The sequence below is a fragment of the Gossypium arboreum genome, chromosome 2, assembly GCF_025698485.1.
Source record: "Gossypium arboreum isolate Shixiya-1 chromosome 2, ASM2569848v2, whole genome shotgun sequence".
NCBI lineage: Eukaryota > Viridiplantae > Streptophyta > Magnoliopsida > Malvales > Malvaceae > Gossypium > Gossypium arboreum.
In genome coordinates, this window is record NC_069071.1 from 36,138,896 (window position 1) to 36,158,698 (window position 19,803).

At 38.1% G+C, this 19,803-nt stretch overlaps 2 long non-coding RNA genes across 2 annotated transcripts; both read left to right on the forward strand.

Moving 5' to 3' along the window:
• Nucleotides 1–1,437: 1,437 nt before the first annotated feature.
• LOC128285469 (uncharacterized) lies at nt 1,438–2,423 on the forward strand. The gene is made up of 2 exons (XR_008275931.1): nt 1,438–1,482; nt 2,248–2,423. It is a non-coding gene; the product is annotated as an uncharacterized LOC128285469 (long non-coding RNA).
• A 7,460-nt stretch (nt 2,424–9,883) lies between these two features.
• LOC128285511 (uncharacterized) lies at nt 9,884–10,477 on the forward strand. Its single transcript, XR_008275953.1, has 2 exons — nt 9,884–10,001; nt 10,269–10,477. It is a non-coding gene; the product is annotated as an uncharacterized LOC128285511 (long non-coding RNA).
• The last annotated feature ends 9,326 nt before the right edge of the window (nt 10,478–19,803 follow it).

Below are 19,803 nucleotides of genomic sequence, written 5' to 3' on the forward strand. Positions count from 1 at the left end.
CACAAGAATAATTAGGTGTTATATTCGTGCTTATTGTATGTGGAATTTGTATGCGTAAATATTTCGTGTCTTGATTTTTATTAATTAGGTGCTAATTTATAAGAAAGGACCCATGTGTTAGGACTTGAAAATGTGATAGGTGAATTTTTAAGTGGCCTAATAATGCATGAAGTGAAATAAATGGAGTTGCATGTCAATTATCCCATTTCCTAAGGTTAGTGGCGGCCATGACAAATTATTATAAAGGGAACATGTTTCCAACATGTTTTGCTAATGGTTGATGTTAGAATGGTTATTATATTGGTGTTAGTAGGAAGAAAAGAAAAAAAAATGGGTATGTGTGGTTGCCCCCTCCCCATTGCCGTGTATTGAGCAAAGAAAAAAAAGTTTGGTTCATCTTCCTCCTAGCTTAGCCGATCCTTCAAGAAGAAAAGGGAAGAGTTAGCATTCGGTCACTTGAGCTTGAACTAAGGTATGGAATCCATGTTAGTCTTTGAAATCTTTGCATATATGAAGCTAGTTACTAAGTCCTTTACTTGCCCATGTCAAAATTTTGAAGGTGGTAGTAATACAAGTGTTCACCATGGAAGATGTTTAGGGAAATGGTTGTTGCCTTTATGATTTAAGGAATAATTAGAAATGGGTGAAAGAAACAAGTCTTTGTTCTTGATTCTTCTTGGCGATTCTAAGGGAGAAAAGAGAGCAACCATTTGGTTTCTAAGCCATAAATAAGGTGAGAAATTCATATGAATCCTTGAAATTTTAGATGAAATTGAGCTAGTTACCAAGTATTTTTTTTAAGTGACCCATGTTAGAAATTGTGATTTTGGGGTGACTAGAACTTTCGGCCATAATGGTTATTGAGGATTAAGGTTATGTTTCATGCTAAACTTGATGAATCTTGGTGTATGGGTGCTTGAACTAAACGAATGATCAAGTAGATGCATAAATACAAAGTAAGAAGAATCGGCTATTATGTGTAATACTATTGCCGAATATGAAAATGCTATACTTGAATAATGTATATGGTTGGAGTTGATAATATGAAAGGAAGGCTTAGATGTGTTTGTTTAAAGAAGGAATTGTTGAAGAATGTATGTGAACTTGGCCAACGATTCGACTTAGTACATATATGATGTGAAAGTCTTGGAATTTATTTTGATTTTGTGTATTATGACCATGTATAATCGGCCACATGAGTAATTTTAGCACTTGATGTTATATTAAAATTCTTGAGCTTAAATATATGGATGTATGTATATGTGGTCATATAATGGCGTTTTGGTTTAAAGGTTGAATGATAAATTATAATAAAGCGAGATGATATGAGATGCCGAATGTGATTGACAAGTAAACATTATTGATAAAAATATTGAATACTTCTACTTGTATTCGTTAAGCTCAAGAGCAAAGGGAGCTAAATCCGATAAAGGGAAGGAAAAGTGGTCGAATAGCCGTTGAAGCCGTCCGACGACATCCGAGGTAAGTCCTCAAGAAATGACCCTACTCAATTATGTGAAATGAAATATGGATGTGTAATGATTATTGATTTATGTGTGTATGAGTATTTGAATGATACCCTGCTAAGTCCCAAGGCGATTATGCTAGTGATATGTTTGTGTTTGAGCCTTAGTAACGAAAATGAAATATGGATGTGTAATGATTATTGATGTATATGTGTGCATGAGCAATTGAATGATATCCGGCTAAGTCCTCAAGACATTTATGCTAGTAATTATATCCGGTTAAGACCAAGGCAATTGTGCTAGTGACTACATCCGGCTAAGACCAAGGCATTCGTGCAAGTTGTTAAATCGGGCTAATACCAAGGCATTTGTGCAAGTCGTTCTATTCGGGCTAAGACCAAGGCATTCGTGCATGTGGTTATATCCGGTTGTATTCAAGAAGCTTGGGCTGGAGGTGAGCGTTGGTTGCTGTAATAAATTTAATTAGTACGCTCGAAAAGCCCAAAGAATAAGGTATGTTTATATGTGCATTGGAAAAGTCGATATGTTTGAGTAACATTCGCTCAATCGACTAACGAGTTTTCAGCTATTGAATTGGTTGATATCTTGTGAAAGTGTATAATGATGAAGTGTGAAGTAAGTATGATTATGTGAATGTGTATTAATGAAATGATTCATTTGGCTATGTGAATGTAATGCTTTAGTTAAAGCTGATTTTATTGCTTGAGACTTACTAAGCATAAAAAATGCTTACCCGCTGCTTTGGCTCTCTGCTTTATAGATTTTGCTCGTTAGCGATCGGATTCGGGATCATTAAAGTCGAAGTCATCTACACTATCAAAGCCTCCATTTTGGTATAATTTTGGTTGAACTTTGAAATGGCATGTATAGGACTACCCTATTGTTGAAGGTCATGTACCTTTTGGTTTTGTGTAAGCTTGGATAGCCATGCGAAAATGGCTTATATAATGCTTAGTATGATTCTATAATCGTTTGTATGATGATCATTATGGGGTATGGAATTGTTTGAAAAGATTAGCCATTGGAATGGTTAATCGTGATCACACTTTGTGCTATGTATGCAAAAGGGCCAATTGAATCGTGGAAATCATGAAATAGGTAATGGTTACCTTGAAAACAGATGCTGGCAGCAGCAGTGGTGTGATTTTGAAAAATCACCAAAATTTGTAGGAATGGTATTAAATATTGAATAAGTTATGTAAATGAACCTTGATGAGTCTACTTTCATATGGAAGAAACGAAACAGTCATATGAGTTACATGTTAAGAGATATTAAAGCTATTGTGAGACAGGGCCAGAACGGTTTTTGGGTCCCCTGTCGCGACTTTAAAAATTTACTATGAATTATCCAGAAAGAATTAGAAGTCATGCCTTATATGTGCAGATTCCATTTTGAGTCTAGTTTGATTAGAAAAAACGGTACCAGTATTAAATCCTGTACATGGAGATATTCAAGTTGTAACGCGAAGGGCAGAGCAGTCGATCCCTGTAACATGGGTGACTTTTACTAATAAACAGTACCAATTGGCCCGACCAAAATTCTAAAAATAAATCCATGGATGGATATATGAGTATAAATTCAGGAAAATTTACGGAATCAGTTTCGAGTTTTGAAACTCGAGATATGATTTTTAAGGCGATAAAGGATGCAGATTTCCAACCTGTCTGGAAATGTCAAATTGGTGGGTGCAATATGTGGATTTGGCTTGTTAACCCCTCGTGTCCGACACCGCGATGGTCTCGGGTTCGGGTGTTACAATTTTATTAGTATCGAGCTACGGTTTAGTCGATTCTAGGACTACCGTGATATGTTTGGGGTCTAGCTATACATGCCATATAGTGATAAATTGATAGTGTGGTGATTTCGACAATCAATTTGTGTTTGTTTATGGCAATGGATCCCGATCCCAACCGAGCAATAGTGATGATGTGGAGAGTGTGGCGCTGCTCCAAAGCAAGGGACAGCGCCATGACTCTCAACCTATGGCCAACAATCCGAATGATGAGGCTAGGCAAGCCTTTTATAGTGTGATGAATGATTGGTTCAACCAATACATTCGAACTAACACTACCGGTCCACAACCTCCATTCCCGACTAATGTAACCCCAAGACCTACAATACCTCCAGAATCGACCAAATAAGGTCAAGTAAGCCCCAATCGATAGAATTCGTAAACATGGGGCCACCGAATTCAAGGCTACGGATAGCGACGATGCCGAGCAAGCTGAATTTTGGTTGGACAACACTATCCGGTGCTCGATGAGCTATCTTGTACACCCGATGAGTGCTTAAAGTGTACCATCTCCTTGCTACGATTCCGCCTACTATTGGTGGAGTACTCACTGTGGTGCCTAGAGAGCAAGTGACTTGGGAATTCTTTCAAACCGAGTTCCAAAAAAGTATATCATCGAGATTCATCGACCAAAAGCGAAGGAATTTCTTGATCTTAAGCAAGGCTCTATGTCGCCATCGACTACGAACAAAAATTTGTGAGGCTTAGCCAGACGCATGAGAATGCATTTCGTCTGAAGCTATTATGTAAACGCGCTTGAGGATGGGCTGAATGATGATATAAGGATGTTCGCTGGCATTCTCGAAATACGAGAGTTCGTAGTACTTGTTGAGCGAGCTTGTAAAGTCAAGAGCTTAGAAAGGAGAAACAAAAGTTGATGTGGAACCGGAGAATTCAAAAAGGTCCTCGGAAAGTCTCTTCAACAAGCATCAAGAGATTTCGAGATGATGTGAGCGGTCTAGAGGCGCTTGGCTTTTCTAGACGAGATCGCGATCGACCCCTGTGACCACACGAGTCACTTGATCGCCAGGTGGAAATGATCGCCGAGAGAGGCGAGTGTCTCGCATTGTGGCAAATGGCATTCGGGAGTCTGAGGTTCCGTGATCGCTCTGCTATAAGTTTGGATCGGCCGACCACTTTATCAAGGATTGCCCGAGGTTGCTCGAACAAAATGTAAGTCAAAGTGGAAACCCGGTGCTACCACTTTGTCAAGTAGGCCACCTAGAAATATGGGCAATGTTAGTGGCGGTCGAGAGGATCTAGAGATGCTACCATCAGATCTCGAGGCTCGTGCTCTGCTAGGACTTATGCCATCGCGCACGCCGAGGATGCTGTCTCACCGATGTTATTACCGGTACTTTCACTCTTTTCGATACTAATGTGATTGCTTTGATTGACCCCGGTTCTACTCATTCTTATATATGTGAAACCTTAGCATCCAAGAAGACTTTGCCTATTGAGTCTCTCGAGTTTGTAATTCGGTGTCAAACCCTTGGGTCATTACGTGCTTGTCAACAAAGTGTGCAAGAAAAGTCCCCTAGTATTCCGAGGTTCTTGTTTTCCCACGACTTGATGCTTTTGCCGTTCGATGAATTCGACGTTATTCTTGGTTTGGATTGGTTGACCATGCACGATGCGGTTGTAAATTGCAAAAGCAAGACTATTGATTTGAGGCGCGAATAACGAGATAATTCGGGTTGAGTCTACGGACTTAAAGGGTTGCCACCGTAATATCAGCAATGTTGGCGGAAATATGTAAGAAAAGGGTGCAAAGCGTACCTTGCGTATGTGCTTGATGACAAGGAGTCGAAAAGAAACCCGAATCGCTGCCGTGGTTTGTGAATACCGGATGTTTTCCCTAAAGAATTGCGGGTTTACCACCTGCTCGGAAATAGAGTTTGGCATCGAATTGGTACCGGTACCACTCCAATTCGATAGCTCCGTATCGTATGGCACCAACGAATTAAAGGAGTTGAAAGCTCAGCTTGCAAGAATTGGTGGATGAGGTTTTGCTCGCTGAGTTTTTCGCTTTGGGGTGCGCCAGTGTTGTTTGTGAAAAGAAGGATGGAACCATGAGGTCGTGCATCGACTATCGTCGACTTAATAAAGCGACGATAAAGAACAAATATCCGTTACACGATCGACGATTTGTTCGATCAACTGAAGGAGCCTCGGTGTTCTCGAAAATAGATTTGAGATCGGGCTATTATCAATTGCGAATTCGAGATTCGGACGTACCAAGACGCCTTGAACGAGATATGGTCACTACGAGTTCCTAGTGATGCCGTTTAGGCTTGCTAATGCCCCTGCGGTATTTATGGATTTGATGAATCGGATCTTCAGACCATATTTGGATCGGTTCGTAGTCGTATTCATTGATGACATCTTGGTCTATTCAAGAAATGAGACCGAACATCTTGAACACCGAGGTTAGTGCTGCAAATTTTACGGGATAAGCGGTTATATGCTAAGTTCAAGAAGTGTGAGTTCGGATAAGAGAGGTTAGCTTCTTGGGGCATGTGGTATCTGCATCGGTATTCGAGTCGACCGAAACAAAATTTCAGCCATACTTAATTGGAAGCCTCAGAAATATTACGAGGTTCGGAGCTTTTGGGGCTTCTTGCGGTTATTACCGACGATTTGTAAAAGGTTTCTCAACGATAGCCACGCCAATGACGGCTACTCCAAAAGGATGTTAAGTTCGAATGGACGGAGAAATGTCGAAAGGTTTCGATCAACTAAAACTTATTTGACCGAAGCCCCGGTTCTAGTGCAACCCGAATCGGGCAAAGAGTTTGTCATTTATAGTGACGCATCCCTACTTGGGTTGGGTTGCGATTGATGCAAGAAGGGCGAGTTGTGGCCTATGCGCCGAGACAATTAAAGCCACATGAGAAAAATTATCCGACCCATGATCTCGAATTGGCGCCATCGATTTGCCTTAAAGATATGGCGACATTACTTATTTAGTGAGAAGTGCCATGTGTATTCGGATCACAAAAGTCTCAAATATTTGATGACCCAAAGAGACTTAAATCTGCGACAAAGACGTTGGCTCGAGTTGTTAAAGGATTATGAGCTGGTCATTGACTATCACCCGGAAAGGCGAATGTGGTTGCGGATGCCTTGAGTCAGAAATCATTATTCGCTTTACGAGCGATGAATGTGCACATGTCCGCTCGATCCGACAACGTGTTAGTAGCTGAATTGAAAGCCAAACCATTATTGATGCATCAAATTTGTGAAGCTCGGAAGGTCGACGATGAGTTGGTTGCAAACGGCCGAGTGTGTTCGAACAAGGAATCGGAGTTTCAGATCGATGATGACGATTGTTTGAGGTTCAGAGTCGTCCTGTGTTCCAAAGAATTGAACTTATTTCGATAATCTTGACGAAGCCCATTGTAGCCGAATGGCGATCCACCCGGGAGTACGAAGATGTACAATGATTTGAAACGTCGGTTTTGGTCGCATGGTATGAAACGAGACATCTCCGACTTTGTTTCGAGGTGTTTAATATGTCAACAAGTGAAAGCGGAACATCAAGTGCCTTCGAGGATTACTTCACCGATCACGATACCCGAGTGGAAATGGGATCGAGTCACAATGGACTTCGATCCGGACCGCCATTGTCGGTGAGTAAGAAGGATGCGATTTGGGTCGTTGTAGATAGATTGACTAAGTCGGCTCACTTTGTCCCCGTGACGTCACGGACTTTTCAATGGACAAACTAGCCGAATCAGACGTTTCTCAGTTGTGAGATTGCACGGGGTGCCTATTTCCATCGTGTCGGATAGAGATCCAAGATTTACCTCGCGATTTTGGAAAAAGTTGCAAGAAGCTTTGGGTACCAAGTTGCATTTCAGCACCGCCTTTCACCCCTAAACCGATGGTCAATCCGAGCGGATAATTCGAGATACTTGAGGATATGTTGAGATGTTGCATCCTCGAGTTTAGTGGTTCATGGGAACAAGATTTGCCGTTGATTGAATTCGCACAACAACAAATTTCAATCAAGTATTAAGATGGCACCCTACGAGGCTTTGTACGATTCGTAAATGCCGTACACCATTATTTTGGACCGAGCTCGGTGAAAGCAAAATTTTCGGGTGGATTTGATTAGAGATACTGAACAGAAAGTGAAAGTAATCCGTGAAAGTCTGAAGATAGCCTTCGATCGTCAGAAGTCGTACGCGGATTTGAAGCGTAAAGACATCGAGCATCAGGTGGGAGATAAAGTGTTTCTCAAGGTTTCACCTTGGAAAAAGATACTTAGATTCGGCCGTAAGGGCAAGTTGAGCCCGAGGTTCATTGGGCCATATGAGATATCCGAGCGAAGTCGGTCGATTGGCATATCGTCGATTTTGCCCCGAACTCGAAAAGATTCACGATGTCTTTCATGTTTCGATGCTTCGACGCTATAGATCTGATCCATCGCACGTGATTAGTCCATCAGAGGTTGAAATTCAAGCCGATATGAGTTATGAAGAAGAACCGATTCGTATCCTAGCTCGTGAAGTGAAGGAGTTGCGAAACAAAAGGGTTCCGTTAGTAAAAGTGTTATGGCTCAAACACGGGATAGAAGAAGCTACTTGGGAACCCAAAAACTCTATGAAAGAATGATACCCAAACCTATTTACCGGTAAGATTTTTGGGGACGAAAATCTCTTAAGTGGGGGAGAGTTGTGACACCCCTAATGTGACCCTAGTCGGAGAGTGGTTTCGGGACCACAAAACCGAGTCACAAGAATAATTAGGTGTTATATTCTGTGCTTATTGTATGTGGAATTTGTATGCGTAAATATTTCGTGTCTTGATTTTTATTAATTAGGTGCTAATTTATAAGAAAGGACCCATGTGTTAGGACTTGAAAATGTGATAGGTGAATTTTAAGTGGCCTAATAATGCTTGAAGTGAAATAAATGGAGTTACATGTCAATTATCCCATTTCCTAAGGTTAGTGGCCGCCATGACAAATTATGGGCAAAGGAACATGTTTCCAACATGTTTTGCTAATGGTTGATGTTAGAATGGTTATTATATTGGTGTTAGTAGGAAGAAAAGAAAAAAAATGGGTATGTGTGGTTGCCCCTCCCCATTGTCGTGTATTGAGCAAAGAAAAAAAAGTTTGGTTCATCTTCCTCCTAGCTTAGCCGATCCTTCAAGAAGAAAAGGGAAGAGTTAGCATTCGGTCACTTGAGCTTGAACTAAGGTATGGAATCCATGTTAGTCTTTGAAATCTTTGCATATATGAAGCTAGTTACTAAGTCCTTTACTTGCCCATGTCAAAAATTTTGAAGGTGGTAGTAATACAAGTCTTGACCATGGAAGATGTTTAGGGAAATGGTTGTTGCCTTTATGATTTAAGGAATAATTAGAAATGGGTGAAAGAAACAAGTCTTTGTTCTTGATTCTTCTTGGCGATTCTAAGGAGAAAAGAGAGCAACCATTTGGTTTCTAAGCCATAAATAAGGTGAGAAATTCATATGAATCCTTGAAATTTTAGATGAAATTGAGCTAGTTACCAAGTATTTTTTAGGTGACCCATGTTAGAAATTGTGATTTTGGGGTGACTAGAACTTTCGCCATAATGGTTATTGAGGATTAAGGTTATGTTTCATGCTAAACTTGATGAATCTTGGTGTATGGGTGCTTGAACTAAACGAATGATCAAGTAGATGCATAAATACAAAGTAAGAAGAATCGGCTATTATGTGTAATACTATTGCGAATATGAAAATGTTATACTTGAATAATGTATATGGTTGGAGTTGATAATATGAAAGGAAGGCTTAGATGTGTTTGTTTAAAGAAGGAATTGTTGAAGAATGTATGTGAACTTGGCCAACGATTCGCTTAGTACATATATGATGTGAAAGTCTTGGAATTTATTTTTGATTTTTGTGTATTATGACCATGTATAATCGGCCACATGAGTAATTTGAGCACTTGATGTTATATTAAAATTCTTGAGCTTAAATATATGGATGTATGTATATGTGGTCATATAATGGCGTTTTGGTTTAAAGGTTGAATGATAAATTATAATAAAGCGAGATGATATGAGATGCGAATGTGATTGACAAGTAAACATTATTGATAAAAATATTGAATACTTCTACTTGTATTCGTTAAGCTCAAGAGCAAAGGGAGCTAAATCCGATAAAGGGAAGGAAAAGTGGTCGAATAGCCGTTGAAGCCGTCCGACGACATCCGAGGTAAGTCCTCAAGAAATGACCCTACTCGAATTATGTGAAATGAAATATGGATGTGTAATGATTATTGATTTATGTGTGTATGAGTATTTGAATGATACCCTGGGCTAAGTCCCAAGGCGATTATGCTAGTGATATGTTTGTGTTTGAGCCTTAGTAACGAAAATGAAATATGGATGTGTAATGATTATTGATGTATATGTGTGCATGAGCAATTGAATGATATCCGGCTAAGTCCTCAAGACATTTATGCTAGTAATTATATCCGGGTTAAGACCAAAGTCAATTGTGCTAGTGACTACATCCGGGCTAAGACCAAGGCATTCGTGCAAGTTGTTAAATCGGGCTAATACCAAGGCATTTGTGCAAGTCGTTCTATCCGGGCTAAGACCGAAGGCATTCGTGCATGTGGTTATATCCGGTTGTATTCCGAAGAAGCTTGGGCTGGAGGTGAGCGTTGGTTGCTGTAATAAATTTAATTAGTACGCTCGAAAAGCCCAAAGAATAAGGTATGTTTATATGTGCATTGGAAAAGTCGATATGTTTGAGTAACATTCGCTCAATCGACTAACGAGTTTTCAGCTATTGAATTGGTTGATATCTTGTGAAAGTGTATAATGATGAAGTGTGAAGTAAGTATGATTATGTGAATGTGTATTAATGAAATGATTCATTTGGCTATGTGAATGTAATGCTTTAGTTAAAGCTGATTTTATTGCTTGAGACTTACTAAGCATAAAAAATGCTTACCCGTTGCTTTGGCTCTCTTTTTATAGATTTTGCTCGTTAGCGATCGGATTCGGGATCATTAAAGTCGAAGTCATCTACACTATCAAAGCCTCCATTTTGGTATAATTTTGGTTGAACTTTGAAATGGCATGTATAGGACTACCCTATTGTTGAAGGTCATGTACCTTTCGGTTTTGTGTAAGCTTGGATAGCCATGCGAAAATGGCTTATATACGTTTTTAGTATGATTCTATAATCATTTGTATGATGATCATTATGGGGTATGGAATTGTTTGAAAAGATTAGCCATTGGAATGGTTAATCGTGATCACACTTTGTGCTATGTATGCAAAAAGGGCTAATTGAATCGTGGAAATCATGAAATAGGTAATGGTTACCTTGAAAACAGATGCTGGCAGCAGCAGTGGTGTGGTTTTGAGAAATCACCAAAATTTGTAGGAATGGTATTAAATATTGAATAAGTTATGTAAATGAACCTTGATGAGTCTACTTTCATATGGAAGAAACGAAACGGTCATAGGAGTTACATGTTAAGAGATATTAAAGCTATTGTGAGACAGGGCCAGAACGGTTTCTGGGTCCCCTGTCGTGACTTTAAAAATTTACTATAAATTATCCAGAAAGAATTAGAAGTCATACCTTATATGTGCAGATTCCATTTTGAGTCTAGTTTCATTAGAAACAAACGGCACCAGTATTAAAGCCCTGTACAGGGAGATATTCAAGTTGTAACGCGCGAAGGTCAGAGCAGTCGATCCCTGTAACATGGGTAACTTTTACTAATAAACTGTACCAATTGGCCCGACCAAAAATTCTAAAAATAAATCCGTGGATGGATATATGAGTCTAAATTCAGGGAAAATTTACGGAATCAGTTTCTGAGTTTTGAAACTCGAGATATGATTTTTAAGGCGACAGTGACGCAGATTTCCAGCCTGTCTGGAAATGTCAAATTGGTGGGTGCAATATGTGGATTTGGCTTGTTAACCCCTCGTGTCCGACACCGGCGATGGTCTCGGGTTCGGGGTGTTACAGTTAAATCATAGGAACTTTGATGATATACATATTCAAATTATTCGGTCATTAGGGTTATATGTACTTTGGCTATGTGGGTTATGTGTTAAGGTAAATTACTTAATTGATAAGTGTATTCGGTCATAAAGGTGTACATAAGGAAATGTTAAATAAATTGTATTAAATTGCTTAATGTGATTAAAGATGTGTATGACCATTTTGTATTTGAGCTAAAAGTAGCTATATGACCTATTAAATTTCTTGTTATTTTCGGCCATAAACTAGCATGGTGGGACTTTAATAAGTTAAATTTTTGTTTGAATTAAGCTCAAGAGCATAGAGAACCAAGGTTGGACAGGGGAAAAGAGAAAGTAGTTGAATAGCCGAACCGAGATTGTTCAAAATATTCGAGGTAAGTTTTAAGTTGTTAAATATAAATAATATTCGATAATGACATGACAGATTATGAGAATTAAGTATTACTTGTCATATATGTATATGGCCGAATGGCAATTGTAATGGAAGTAAAATGTGATATGCTTTTATGATCAAATGATAGTGTTAGATGAATATGAGTAAGATATTATGTGTAATCTATCAAATGATAAATGTGAGTGATGAAATGAAATAAAAGTGAATAAAAATGCAGGATGATATATTCGAATGATGCTTGTACCTAATTTGGTGTGATTGAGTTATATGAAACTTGTTGATTTGAATATCGATGCAATTACTATTCGGGCCTTTGAGCCTAGCAGGGCTATAATCTTTGGTGAGATATTATTTGGGCCTTTGAGCCTAGTAGGCTATAATGCCGGTGAGATACTATTCGACTCATGATCTCGAGTTAGCTGCTATCGTTCTTGCTTTGAAAATTTGGCCCTACTACTTGTTAGGGAAAAATGCCATGTGTATTCGATCACAAAAGCCTCAAATACTTGATGACTCAAAGAGATTTGAATTTGAGACAAAGATGTTGGCTAGAATTATTGAAAGATTATGAGCTTGTCATTGATTACCATCCGGAAAGGCTAACGTGGTTGTTGATGCTTTAAGCCATAAAGCTGTTTGTTTTATGAGCAATGAATGTGCATCTGTCTGTGTCCGCTGATGATGTGTTAGTAGCAGAATTAAAAGCAAAACTGTTATTGATACAACAAATCCGTGAAGCTCAAAAATTGATGATGAATTAGTTGCAAAGCGAGCATTTTGTGTTTCGAAAGAGGATTCAGAGTTTTTGATTGATAGCAATGATTGTTTGAGGTTCAGGAATTGATTATGTGTTCCGAGAAATTCAGAGCTTATTCCGATGATTTTGAACGAGGCTCATTACAGCCGAATGTCAGTTCACCCGGGTAGTACGAAAATGTATAATGATCTGAAACGTCAGTATTGGTGGCATGGTATGAAACGAGACATTTCTGACTTTGTTTCGAAGTGTTTGATATGCCAACAAGTGAAAGTGGAACATCAAGTGCCTTCGGGATTACTTCAGCCAATCATGATACCCGAGTGGAAGTGGGATCGAGCCACGATGGATTTTGTATCTGGGTTGCCATTGTCTCTGAGCAAAAAAGATGTGATCTGGGTTGTTGTTGATCGATTGACAAAGTTGGCTCATTTTATTCCTTTACGTACGAATTATTCACTTGATAAGTTAGCCGAACTGTATGTTTCTCAGAATGTAAGGTTACACGGGGTACCTACTTCTATTGTGTCGGATAGAGATCCGAGATTCACATCGCGGTTTTGGAAGAAATTGCAAGAAGCATTGGGTACTAAGTTGCATTTTAGCACTGCTTTTCATCCCCAAACCGATGGTCAATCCGAGTGAATTATTCAGATACTCGAGGATATGTTGAGATGTTGCATCCTTGAGTTTAGTGCCTCGTGGGAACGATACTTGCCTTTGGTTGAATTCACATATAATAATAGTTTTCAATCGAGCATCAAGATGACACCTTACGAGGCTTTGTACGGTGTAAATGTCGTACGCCTTTGTTTTTGACCGAACTCAGTGAGAATAAGATTTACGGAGTTGATTTGATTAAAGAGGCCGAACAGAAAGTAAAAGTGATCCGTGAAAGTCTGAAAGCAGCATCAGATCATCAGAAATCGTATGCGGACTTGAAACGGAAAGATATAAAGTATCAAGTCGGGGACAAAGTGTTTCTTAAAGTTTCACTAAGGAAAAAGGAACTCAGATTTGGCCGTAAAGGCAAATTAAGCCCGAGATTTATCGGACCATACGAAATTATAGAACGGATTGGGCCAGTTGCTTATAGACTACTTTTGCCACCTGAACTTGAAAAGATTCATGACGTTTTTCATGTTTCGATGCTCCGTCGGTACAGATCCGATCCTTCTCATGTGATTAATCCATCAGAGATTGAAATTCAGTCTGATTTGAGTTATGAAGATGAACCAGTTCGTATTTTGACTCGTGAAGTAAAAGAACTACAAAATAAAAAAATCTCATTAGTGAAAGTACTGTGGCTCAAACACGGGGTTGAAGAAGCGACTTGGAAGCCAGAGGACTCAATGAAAGAACGTTATCCTAACCTTTTCGCTAGTAAGATTTTCGAGGACGAAAATTCCTAAAGGGGGAGAGTTGTGACAGCCCTAATTTGACCCTAGTCGGAAAGTGGTTTCGGGACCACAAGACCGAGTCACAAAAATAATTAAATGTTATATTCTATGCTTATTATATGTGAAAGTGCATGTGTGAAAGTATCGTGTCTTAATTTTGTCATTTGAATGTGGAATTAGCTAAAAATGACTTGTTTGAGAAACTTTGATAATGTGGTAGGTGAATGCCCAAGTGATTAATTTTGAAAATTACTAAAGTAGAGGATTTGCATGTCTATTTTACCATTTTATTTAAGTGTACAGTAGTGGGGTTGGTTAATGCATCATGTGCTTAATAATATTAATGAATTATGAACTTAATTAAGGTATAAAATAATACATGTTATTTTATAGCATAAAATGGGTGATAAAAACAAAGTGAACTTTATTTTCTCTATTCTTTCTATCACTTAGCCGAAACTTAAGAAAAACAAAAAGGAAGAAAAGAAGCTCTTGTATATTCGGTCACTTGGGAGAGATAATGTAACACTCTGAATTTGGGCCTAGAAGTTTTGGGCCTTGAGCATTGGAGCGGTTGAAGGTAGCTTATAATATTTTGTTGTGCGTGTAAATTTCGCTAATGAAGGCTTGTTTTAGTGGTTAAGTGTGTTGAGAAGTGTTGGAGAAGTCCTGGGTTTAAACTTGGACTCTAGCAAAAAAATTTGGTTTAAGGTGAATCAAACCCTGGGTGTAGTAGGTAGGCCTTAAGAATATTGTTGGAGAAATTGTGACACAAAAAGCCTTGTGGTCTATTGGCAAAGTAGCGCCACATAAGAGGCAGGAAGGTTGCGTTATAGAGGTGGCAAGGAGGTCTAGGGTTCGAAACTCATGGCAAGCGAAGAGCATTTATTTTGCTAACAAGGGTTGGCAAGAGTTGGTGTTGAATTTAAACTCTGATAATGGAGGGATCCCACATCGGGAAGCTAACATAAGAGTGGATGTGAAGCTGGCTTTAAATAGAGAGAACCAGGAGGAGAGTAATGTACCTTTCTTGGCTGATCCCTTTCGCTGTATGGCGTGCTCGTTTGGGTTGGGCGTCGGCTAAGAGTGGTCGGAGCGCGGATTAACTCCATCTCCTATCGGTGTGTATTTCTCACTACTCTAGTCAGAGGATGGCTACTTGAGATGCGATGGGCGAAAGGGGCCATGTAGGCCCAATGGGCCTCTGAGCCCAATTGGATAAGTTGTTTGATTGTGTAGTAAATATTGGACTAGGCTAGGTGAATCTCATATCGTGGCTAGATTTGGGCTAAAAGGGCCACACGAGCGTGTGGGCCCATTTGGTAGAGAAGGGCTTTAGGCCCATTCGTATTGTTATCCTGTTTAGAATACTTTAGTTTACCAAATTACTGAAATACCCTCAACTTGTAAAATTACTAAAGTACCCCCAATTTATAAAATTACCCAAATATCCTCGATTTGTAAAATTACAGAAATACCCTTAGTTTGCAAAATTACTGAAATAACCTCGATTTGTAAAATTACTGAAATACTCCTGTAAGATAGAATTACTATTTTACCCTCGATTTACAGAATTATCATTTTACCCTCGATTTATAGAATTACTATTTTACCCTCGATTTACAGAATTATCGTTTTACCCTCGATTTATAGAATTACTATTTTACCCTCGATTTATAGAATTACCGTCTTACCCTCGATTTACAGAATTACCATTTTACCCTTAATGTAAAAAATTACTGAAATACCCTTGGTTTACAAAATTACCAAAATACCCTCGATCAATAAAATTACCAAAATACCATTGGTTTGTAAAATTACCAAAATACCCTTACTTTGTGAAATTACCGAAATACCCTTGTAGGGTAGAATTACCGAAATACCCTTGTAGGGTAGAATTACTGAAATACCCCTGTAGGTTATAATTACCGAAATACCCCTGTTGGGTAGAATAACCGAAATACCCCTGTAGGGTAGAATTACCAAATACCCACAGGGTAGAATGACCAAAATACCCTTGTAGGGTAGAAATACCAAAATACCCACAGGGGTAGAATTACCGAGATACCCTTGTGGGGTTAAATTACCATTTTGCCCCTAAGATGTTAAATGACTATTTTGCCCTTGTGGCCAAGTGGCTGACTTGGACTGTGTGGTTGACGAATTTGATTGTGAATATATGTTGGTGATATGAATGACTTGATGTGGATTGCTTGATTCAAATATGGGCGATATTCGATTACGTATGTTGTATGCCATGACATTTATATCATTGCATGGGTTATGGGTTATCTTGATGGAGAAAGTATTGAAAGTGGCTTGTCCACGTCTTGGAGGCTTTGCCTCAACTTATCGATATCTGAGCAAAGAATGCTTTAATGTGGAGTGTAGAAATTTGGGTGGGTTGAGCTATTCCCACATGGAGTGTAGAATGATACGGTGGAGTGTAGCGGTTGGTTATAAGTTTGGGTTGGGATTGCATTCACATTCGATTTTGATTACATTACGATCTGATTCGATTTTGATTACATTACGATCGATTACGATTACGTCACCTAATTCGATTCGATTCGATTCTAGTTACGGTAATGTTTCTTATTCGTAATGGGTTAAAGCCCATCTGCTTGTCTGTTATAATGGGCTAAGGCCCAATTGGTACTGAAATCGTAAGTAAGGTGGGGCAGACGTTTAATTCTTTTATATGACCGATCGTCCTTTTATAGTTGGGGATTTCACATCGAGTTTTAAGTAAACTCACCCCGCTTATTAACCTTCGGTAATTTCCACCTTAGACGGATCGGGGCTACGAGGGGCTCGGAGGAAGCCACACACTATTTATGTTATAGTTTTGATTATTGCTTTTAAATGTTTTTATGTGGGTTGTTGTAAAGCCGTTGTAATTTTCTCGGATTTCAAATTTGGAATTTTATTTATTGTTCTTATAATTGCTAGTATTAGAACATGATTTTCCAAAGTAACTCTCGTTGTTCAAAACATCACGTAGCATAATTGTTTTTAAATCAAGCTTCCACAACCGCCAAGATTTTTACAAAGTTGTTAAGAATGTTATTCATTGAGGTTTCTAACAAGGTTTAAAAAGGGTATAAGTTTTAATTATTAAGAAGGGTTTTTAATGGAAACATGGTTTTCGGAAAACACTTCAATGTGACATGCTAGATTCAAGCCAAACTTCTAGGCCGGGTTTGGGGTGTTACAGATAAATTCAAGGTAAGTTCATGGTAATTTGGTTAAAAATTCATGTTTTTGTGTTCCTCTCTTGGTTCTACTTTAAACCCATGAATTAATTTGTTAAGGGTTGGTTAGTTGTGCATTCGGTCATGATAGGAAATTGCAAAAATTTGTGTTTGATGATAGAAATTGATGAATGAAAGTTTGATGGACTATAATGTAAAAATTCATGTGATTGTAAGTTTTTAAGTTTAAATTTTGAAATGTGAACTATGTGTGGCTCAATTGCTTGCAATGGGCATTCGGCTATAGTTTGTAATGCAAAGAAAAATTTGGTGTTGGATGTTTTAAATGATTTAGATAGCTATAAATTAAGTTTGAGATAGGTAATATATGTTTTGGGAAAAGGTTAATGTTTGGGTTGAATTTGTGTGGCTGGTTCGGTTATGATATGCATGGATAAAAGTATAAGTGTATTAGGTTGTTGTATTTAGTCAATGTGTTGTAAGAGATTTGATATCTAAGGTTATTTTGTTATATCCGAATTTGATAAATAAAAAAAATGTTTTAATATGTTTTTATCATGGTAAGATTTATGTTTTGATTATATTACAATTTGTAATTCAGCACTTGTTCCATGATATAATATTTGGATGTGTATGTATAATAATTAATGAAATTAGGATATGCAAGGTAATGAGTTAGGAAAATGTTCCATGATGGTTTTAGTCTATTATTAGGAATAAATGCAATTGTTAAGTGTAGCTCTGAAATCTATGGTAGGAACGAAATATGTATCTAATTTATAATAGCATATTTGAACATGTCATTATATATTAGGTTGTATGTGTGATTGTTTATTAAATTATATAATAAGCCATATGAGTTTTGTGTTTGTGTATGTGAGCTAGATATACAATGAATATTCGGCTATGAAGTTTAAGGGTTAAATCATAGGAACTTTGATGATATACATATTCAAATTATTCGGTCATTAGGGTTATATGTACTTTGGCTATGTGGGTTATGTGTTAAGGTAAATTACTTAATTGATAAGTGTATTCGGTCATAAAGGTGTACATAAGGAAATGTTAAATAAATTGTATTAAATTGCTTAATGTGATTAAAGATGTGTATGACCATTTTGTATTTGAGCTAAAAGTAGCTATATGACCTATTAAATTTCTTGTTATTTTCTACCATAAACTAGCATGGTGGGACTTTAATAAGTTAAATTTTGTTTGAATTAAGCTCAAGAGCATAGAGAACCAAGGTTGGACGGGGAAAAGAGAAAGTAGTTGAATAGCCGAACCGAGATTGTTCGAAAATATTCGAGGTAAGTTTTAAGTTGTTAAATATAAATAATATTCGATAATGACATGACAGATTATGAGAATTAAGTATTACTTGTCATATATGTATATGGCCGAATGGTAATTGTAATGGAAGTAAAATGTGATATGCTTTTATGATCAAATGATAGTGTTAGATGAATATGAGTAAGATATTATGTGTAATCTATCAAATGATAAATGTGAGTGATGAAATGAAATAAAAGTGAATAAAAATGCAGGATGATATATTCGAATGATGCTTGTACCTAATTTGGTGTGATTGAGTTATATGAAACTTGTTGATTTGAATATCGTACAGTACTATTCGGGCCTTTGAGCCTAGCAGGCTATAATGCCGGTGAGATATTATTTGGGCCTTTGAGCCTAGTAGGCTATAATGCCGGTGAGATACTATTCGACTCATGATCTCGAGTTAGCTGCTATCGTTCTTGCTTTGAAAATTTGGCCCCACTACTTGTTCGGGGAAAAATGCCATGTGTATTCCGATCACAAAAGCCTCAAATACTTGATGACTCAAAGAGATTTGAATTTGAGACAAAGATGTTGGCTAGAATTATTGAAAGATTATGAGCTTGTCATTGATTACCATCCGGGAAAGGCTAACGTGGTTGTTGATGCTTTAAGCCATAAACTGTTTGTTTTGCGAGCAATGAATGTGCATCTGTCTGTGTCCGCTGATGATGTGTTAGTAGCAGAATTAAAGCAAAACTGTTATTGATACAACAAATCCGTGAAGCTCAAAAATTGATGATGAATTAGTTGCAAAGCGAGCATTTTGTGTTTCGAAAGAGGATTCAGAGTTTTTGATTGATAGCAATGATTGTTTGAGGTTCAGGAATTGATTATGTGTTCCAGAAATTGAGCTTATTCGATGATTTTGAACGAGGCTCATTACAGCCGAATGTCAGTTCACCCGGGTAGTACGAAAATGTATAATGATCTGAAACGTCAGTATTGATGGCATGGTATGAAACGAGACATTTCTGACTTTGTTTCGAAGTGTTTGATATGCCAACAAGTGAAAGTGGAACATCAAGTGCCTTCGGGATTACTTCAGCCAATCATGATACCCGAGTGGAAGTGGGATCGAGCCACGATGGATTTTGTATCTGGGTTGCCATTGTCTCTGAGCAAAAAAGATGCGATCTGGGTTGTTGTTGATGGATTGACAAAGTTGGCTCATTTTATTCCTTTACGTACGAATTATTCACTTGATAAGTTAGCCGAACTGTATGTTTCTCAGAATGTAAGGTTACACGGGTACCTACTTCTATTGTGTGGATAGAGATCCGAGATTCACATCGCGGTTTTGGAAGAAATTGCGAAGCATTGGGTACTAAGTTGCATTTTAGCACTGCTTTCATCCCCAAACCGATGGTCAATCCGAGTGAATTATTCGGATACTCGAGGATAT